This window comes from Molossus molossus, unplaced genomic scaffold (assembly GCF_014108415.1).
Source record: "Molossus molossus isolate mMolMol1 unplaced genomic scaffold, mMolMol1.p scaffold_m16_p_3, whole genome shotgun sequence".
NCBI lineage: Eukaryota > Metazoa > Chordata > Mammalia > Chiroptera > Molossidae > Molossus > Molossus molossus.
The window spans coordinates 68,842,533-68,850,709 of record NW_023425366.1 but is presented as its reverse complement, the minus strand read 5'-3'; the positions used below and the strand labels follow the sequence as shown (position 1 = coordinate 68,850,709).

The 8,177-nt window shown below is 39.7% G+C and overlaps 1 non-coding gene across 1 annotated transcript; it reads left to right on the top strand.

Annotated features, from left to right (window-relative positions):
- The first annotated feature begins 6,625 nt into the window (after positions 1-6,625).
- On the top strand, positions 6,626-6,785 carry LOC118643049. The gene has a single exon (XR_004961936.1). It is a non-coding gene; the product is annotated as a U1 spliceosomal RNA (small nuclear RNA).
- The last annotated feature ends 1,392 nt before the right edge of the window (positions 6,786-8,177 follow it).

Genomic DNA, 8,177 nt, shown 5'->3' with positions numbered 1-8,177 from the left:
TGTACTCTCTCCCTAACAAATTCCTTTATAGCATATCTCTTGAGAAATTATTACTCATTAGAAAATAAAACCATCTTGCCTTGGCCGGTTTGGCTCAGCGGTTAGAGCGTCGGCCAGCAGAACTAAGAGCCCCAGGTTTGGTTCCTGCTAAGGGCACGTACCTTGGTTGTAGTTTGTCCCCAGCCCCGGTTGGGGTTGTGAGGGTGGCAACCAGTCAATGTGTCTCTCTTACATCGATGTTTCTCTCTCCCTCTTTCCCCCTCTCTCCCTCCCACTCTATCTAAAGATAAATGCAAAAAATGTCCTCAGGTGAGGATAAAAAAAATAATTAATTAATTAATTTTAAAAAACAACAACATCTTGTCCAGCCAGTGTGGCTCAGTGGTTGAGCATCGACCCATGCACCAAGAAGTTGCTGGTTCCATTCCCAGTTAGGGCACATGCCCAGGTTGCGGGCCCAATCCCCAGTGGGGGACAAGCAGGAGGCCGCCAGTCAATGGTCTCTCTCATCGATGTTTCTAACTCTCTCTCCCTCTCCCTTTCTTTTTCAGCCTTGGACTGCTTTTGCATTACTATCTCCACTGCTGTTTCTATTAACTACTTAGTTTCTGGGTTATAAATAACCTTAATATTGTCAGCCCCTTTCGTGTGTAGCCTCCTTTTGATTGCTTTAGGGCACAACCACACCAGTATTATATATTGCTAATTGCTTAGATTTTATGAAACAATTTTTATTAACAATTAATTTGGTAAGCCTACTTATGCAACCATTTACATGGTTTTTACAACCATGTAACTAACCCATGCAGAGGAGGGTTGAGTTAGGGTAATAAAGACAAAGTAAGACCAATGCACTAAAAGAATAAAAAGTAGATGCAGGGTTACACCTTTGAGTTAGAGAAACTTATTGGACCAGAACAGGGCCATCAGTAAATTGGAACATTGTGGCAAGACCCTGTTCTAGGTACTGCTGTAGAAGAATTATGAAGAGGTAGACTCAGAAATGAGACTATCAAAAGTGATCTGTCTAAATCAGTAGTGATCCATGGCAATTTCAGCACCCAAGAAAAAGCTAGAATAGACACGTCTTACTTTTAAGACATTACAGGTACTTCTCAGTCCTCCCTAACTGAAACAGTGGGCCTCAGTTCCCAGAAAAAAAGTCACCCTGATGTTTATAATGTTTTAATTACTCATCAGAACAAGCTGGTAGGTTTGTGCTCAATACCTTTCAGTGTGTGACAATCTGGGGAGCCAGGCTGAGACTTTATCACTAAATCTGAAAGGTGATGCATTTCTGAATTTGCAAAATAGTCATTCACCCTCTGTCTCTCCATCTGCATCAGGGAAATCACAGCAGATACCAACCTAATGCATGGGAATATAATGAGTTTTTAATGAGACAACATTTATATAGTGCTTTGAGCTTCTAGGGAAACTCTGCTATATAAATACTAACTATTCTCAGGGCAATATTAGCACCAGTCTGTTGGATAAAATCAGGGCTTTTATTAAAGATAGCTAACAAGAAAAATGGTCTTTCAGCAAAAGAGAAAAAGACAATCGGGGTATTACCCTTGCAAACATTAATCTGCCCCCTTCCTCATATTTGTTTTAGTAAGAATGACAAGAGTAGGGAGTAAGCAGAAACAGGTGCAAGTCAGAGGAGATTAGAGCTGAGAGTACATTTATATCTGGTGGTTATTTGGATTTGACCCCTCAACTTGAGGCTTCTTATTTAGATTTAAAATACAAGTATGTTGATATACGTACCAATTTCATGGGAGAAATACCTAATGGCGTAGTTCTTTCACTTTTGAATTAAGTCTTTTTCAGGAGCCATGCTCTGTATTAAAGGAGAGAATGGAGAGTGGGATGAGGATGAAGGTAAAGCGAGACAGGTAGGCAGCGTGCTATAGCAGTCACTGACATCCACTCCACGTCACAGCTGACCAAGATGCCCGCTCCTTCTACTCCACAAAGCAATCTCTGGCGTCAGTGCTATTATATTATCCCTGTATTTGTTGGCTGGGGCTGGCTGCCATAACCAAGTGCCACAGATGTGGTGGGTTAAACAACAGATCAGGAGGCTAGCAGTCAGGCATCAAGGTGTCAGCAGAGTTTATTTCTTCTGAGGCCCTTTTCCTTGGCTTATAGTTGGTTCTCTTCTTCCTCTGTCTTCACATGGTCTTTGCTTGTGAGTGTCTATGTCCTAATCTCCCTTTTTTATAAGGACACCAGGCACATTGGATTACGACCCACCCTAAAGTCCTCATTTAACCCGCAGTATCTCTTTAAAAACCCTTTCTCCAAATATAGCCTACCTTCCAGGTACTGGGAGTTAGGACCTCAACATATAAAGTTGGAGTCGGGGTACAATTCAGCCTACAACATCCCATTTGATGATGAAGAAAATAAAGGTAAAGGAAGGTAAGTGATTTTTAAGGGCCATAGACCTCTTAACTATCTGGTGGCTTGGGTTTAAGTCTTGAGTTCTGACTCCTAAGTCCTTACTCTTATCATATGGATGGGCTAGAAGGGTCTGAGTTTGGGACAGTAGCACAAGTCAGAAATGGTCTTACATGTGTTCAGGAGACAAACTAATTCAGCTGAAGCCATTCATAAAAACATAGACCATTTCAAGAAAAAAGTATTAGTTAACATATTACTTCTTGACATTCACAAATATGCTTAAATAACTAAAAAGAGACAAAGAGAAACTTCATAGGTACCAGAATTGATCAGTAATTACCCCCTATTATTAGATAGATGTCTGATAACATAGCTCATTGATTACAACTTACCTCTAGTTTTTGCAACATACCTCTAGTCATAGGCTTATAAGAATAACTTGGGGGCGGGGGAAGGGTTGTGGTGTGGAATAGATTGATTAGAAATGGTAGGGGTAGGTTTTCATTATTCATACTTTGTCATAAAACACCTTGAATTGAGAGTTACTTCTCACAATATTTTTTCAACTCTATGCCCATTTGGGTTAGGGTCCACCCTAATATCCTCAGTTCTGTCATATCTCCATGTATTATTACAAGATTTTACCACAGGAAGCTGAGTAGATATTTCTATCTGTTTTGTCCACCACCCCCAACACCAAGTTTATGAAAGTACCTATTGGGAGGGTCCAAACATCTAGATAAGAGTTTATCAGCCAGATGTCTCAGTAAACAGAGCAGAGATGTCCATAGAATGTTCTGAAGACAAGTTGCCTGGGCAGCAGCTTTGATAGCAGTTAGTTGGATCTCATTTCCTCAAGTTTATTCTTTACTCCTTTCTCAAAATGATCCCCCATTCCTTTTTTAAAACAATGTTCTCCCTCTATAGGAGTTTGTGTTTAGTCTGTATTGTTTTTATTTATTTTATCTTAGAAAATCCTAGATAAAATGAACAGATTCATCTTCTTGTCCAGAAAGGAAAAGCAAGCATCAGTAGACCAGACTGTACTAATAACTGATGACTAACAAAGCTGCTGAGCCTTACTTTCTGATCTGTAACTTGCAAATAATAACACCCATAGGGTCAGCTTCATGGGTGTGCAATCCCACTTGTTGAAGGGCCCCATGGTTGCTTTCTTTTTTTTATTTAAAAATGGACATTTTCCCATTTTTTTTCAGATAGAGTGGGAGGGACAGAGAGGAAGAGAGAGAGAAAAACATTAACGTGAAAGGGACATATTGAGTGGTTGCCACCCGCACGACCCAACCCCAGGGCTGGGGACAAATCGCAACTGAAGTACATGCCCTTAGCGGGAACCGAACCCGGGTCTCTCTGGACCGAAGGCTGATGCTCTAACCACTGAGCAAACTGGCCAGGGCCCCCATGATTGCTTTAATGCCTTGGTGTCATTGTCTGGAAATTATTAATCATTTTTGAAAAAGGAGACTCACATTTCAATTATGCTGGTCTTGCATACCTGCTCTATCTCACAGAGCCTGAAAAACTACTTTGTAAAAAACAAGAACATACTCTAAATATACAGCTAAGCCAATGTTCATTTTCACTGTATGAGAATGGAATAATAATGAAGTACCTCTATTTTAGACTGGCTATGAAGAAAAAGCCTGGCGCAGGAGTCAGGAGACTTGACATCTAGCCCTGGGCCTCTCCAGGTGGCTTGGATAAAACATCTCAACTCTTCATACCACAATTACCTCACCTGAATAGTGCTGATTGTTGGTTCTCTTCTTTGGTGCACATTAGTGCCATCTGGGGAGATTTTTAAAAATACCAGTTTTGGGGTCTTACACCCAAAATTCTGATTTAATTGTTCTAGGGTAGATAGTCCAGGTGGACCTCAGGTGCTGGAATTTTTTTAAGTCCCTAGTTGGGTAAGAATGGGGAGTAACTAGAAATTAAGTGTAGATTAGAATGACTACTTTGGAAAATGAGTGGTTGTGTTCACTAAACTGAACAAATACATATCCCTTGGTCCAGCAAGCAATTCCATTCCTAGACACATGCCCAACAAAATTATTACAAGTATTCACCAAAATACTCATTAAGTAATATTTTTGTCAGCACTATTTGCAATAGTCAAAAGTTGCAATTAATCCAAATGTCCATCTATAGTAAAACAAGTAAATAAATGGTAGCATATTCATAAATGGAGAATTAGATAATGAAAATGAATGTATTACTTCTTCTTACAGTCTCTCACAGTGTTGAGGGAAAAAAGAAAGACACGGAGAGCACAATATATTATTTCATGGAAGTAAATATCTAAAATAAGCAAAAATAATTTTATAGTATTCCAAGTCAGGGCCGGGGTTACTTCTCTAAGGAGGTAATAATGACTAGGAAGACCACGAGGGCTCAAAGCTAGGATTGTTCTGTTTCTCGATCTAGTAGTGGTTACATGGGTATATTGTATTCACCTTTGTGAAATTAAATGAACTAAACATTCATGATTTGTACGTTATATTCAATAAGTCAATATGAAAAATGCCTACATGATTTTAGTGTGCAGTCAAAGTGGTAAATCACAAGACTAGACACCTATGGTGTCCCTCACAACACTGAACATTTTGTTAGACTTTCCTCAGATCTCTGTCCCTAGTAAGGTTGAGTAACACTGACAATGTTCTTCATGCTCCATTGATACCTCTTTCCCTCTGTTCTCACAAATTCATTTTCAACACACAAAGGTCCCTCTATTTGCTTATACTACAAATTGTTTAATCTGGTGGTCAAAAGGTCAATGATTCAATCATGCACAAACTATTTGATCATGGAAACAAATATTTCTTTACATCCAAATGCTTTTCCTTTCATTCGATAATCATACACTTCAGAGATAATCAATGATGAGAGAGAAGGAGGTCTTGGGGCTAATAAGCTGGTGTCACTGGAGGCACTGGGTTTGTGCAAATACACTGTGGAAGACAGCAGAGTGCGTGTGATCCTCCACTTGCAGTTATCCTGGAGATTGGCTGTCTCCTCCGCACCTCCTGACAGTGATAATAGGCAGCATATTTACTCTCTGACAGAAAGAGCATGTTGGAGAAATCTAATCTCAAAGCCAGCAAAAACACCTAATAGAACTCAAGGCTAAGATAATCAACAAAGACCAATAGTGCTTCTCCCATCTTCTCTGCTTTGAGCACCCTGGTCTAAATGTGCAAGTCAGCTACCGACTGCATTGCAGCATCATACCCTTTCAGCCCTTTGCACCTTGGAAAACAGAGTACAAGAGGTGCTCAGGAATGAGATCGTAAACACAAAGCCCCCAATCATCCTGGTGTCTGGCAATCTAAACTGCAGAGTAATCAGTTGAATTACCTCTCATATCCTCAAGGAGAACTAATTCTATAGCCTCATGGACATCCAAGGACCCAGGGACAATTTGGAGTAAAAACATTCATGACCATAGAAAAAGTTTTATGTATTTTCCTTAGAAGATAGAATGTTAATAAAAGTACATTCTGTGGCACACTGGTAGCAGATGTATGGCAATTTTGATGTAGATTCAAAGGCATGGAAATAAAAAAATGAGGCTTGTAGCTGGTTACATTTTACACTTTGTTCAGTAGCAGAGGTGGTATTTACACTTTAAAGAAAAGGGAATTGCCTGAAAGGCAAATGTGTTTCAAGTTCTGTGTCCCCCTTCAGGAGGAAAGAAAAACCATTTTTATATACCTAAGCTGCTAAAATTAAACTAAAAGCAGTAAGAAATATGAATTTTATAAGCCTTTAAAAATATTTTAATCAATCAGGCTGAAGTCCCAAAACGTAAGATTTCTTGGAGAAACTGTCTAAAAAAGTTTTTAAACTTCGCATTTCTTTTTGCTAACCAACTTTGAGTATAACAATTTTTTCAACCAATAAAATGAGATTCTAAGATTTTTATGTTTATAATAAAAATACACATAAAGATAAGTTCCCCCTCCCACCCGTGTCTATAGATTTGAATTTCAATGTAGCTCAATAAATTTGTTTAAAGGTATAATTATGAACTTGTAATTACAGTTGACTAAATATGAATACATAAATTAGTAATGTGCAGTGGAGATTGGTATTAGGGAAATCTATTTCACTGATTTATATTTTACATCCAAATTTAATAATATCAGTGGATTGTATTATTTTTCTTTGTGAATAAAATATTCACTGAACACTTACCTGGCAGGGGAGATGCCGTGATCAGGAAGGTGGTTCCCCAGGGCGAGGCTTGTCCATTGTACTCCGGATGTGCTGACCCCTGCGATCTCCCCAAAGGTGGGGAACTCACTGCATGGTTTGTGGTAGTGGGGACTGCATTCGCTCTCTCCCCTTGTAAAATAAAAAAATAAATAAAAAATATTCACTGAATACCTACTATGTATAACAGCCTGCCCTTCATCTTACAGGCAATAAATAGAAGTCTAAGCAAGGTCCCTGGCTTCAAAAAACTTAGAAACTCTGATGGACAAAACAGCAAAGGCAGGATATGATGCATGAGAGGAATGCTCTAACAGTTCACACTTAGAGTGACCCTAAACTTAGGCAATTAGGGACAGATTAGATTTGTCAACTAGGCTTTAAAGGGTGGTCAACTCAGATTACTGCAGTCTTCCAGAAAGAAGGAACAGCATGAACAAAAAGCCATAAAACTATGTTCTTCATAATGTGGTCCATTAATAATCTGTATTGTGCTGGCATGTTTATAACCCCATAGTTGATGACTGGTAAATTATTGTGCTGCTCCATAATTGATGATTGGGAAAGTCACAGTATGCCCTCTAGCGGAACCTGGTTAGTCAAAATAACCTCAGTAAATTGGAACACTCCCTGAACCAAGAAATTGTAGGTAGCCGGCTACGTGTCTAACAGAGTCCACAGAGCCTGGAGGTCTTGAGTCAGAGACTCGACCTCCCACACAATCTCAGGGAATCAGGCTTGCACTATGTTTGTGCAGCTCGGGGCTAAGTGTGACCCAATGTACCTTTAAATACCTGGGTGTTCCTGGGTGCACCTGGGTGTTTATGGGTGTTCCTGCTATCCATAAGGCAAATTAATTCTATACAGCATTGCTGTGGCCCTGGGCATTATATCAAGAAGATTCTATTTTCTGTAAGGTATAAAAGGCATGTAATATCGGAGCTGATTCCAAAGACCCTGTCACAGGACTGTTCGGAATCAGGTGCCGGCCAGCTAATAAACGGCTCTTATGTGGACTTCAGTTCTCTAGTGGTCTTTCTTTGACTGTCACACCACAACATTTGGAGGCCCTAGGGCTGGTCTCCAAGAACTCGGGATCAGTTGCCGACCAGCTTTGCTCTCTACTTGATTTTAATTTGCCTCTGGTGGTCTCTCGGTTCTCTCGCGCCACAACAGTCTCACAATCCCCTAAGAAAAGGAAACTGCTAGCCACACCCCTACTTCAAGGTTAAGATTCCGTAAGTCTGTTCCAAGACCCAAGAATATACATGTTTTTTTAAAAAGCTTGTCAAGCAATCACTGGCATAAAGAATAGACTGAAAAAAATACATTCAGGTTGAAACCTAATACAAAAATAAAACAAAAGGCCTGGGAAACAGACTTGCATTAGTAGATTGGAAATAGAGAGTGGCCCTCCTTGAGTACCAAAATAAAGTGTGTGAACATTTTTTAAACAAGACACACTTACTGAAGCATTTTAAGCAGAGGAGTAACCAGGTCGGACCAGTGCTCACTAATTCAGCGGA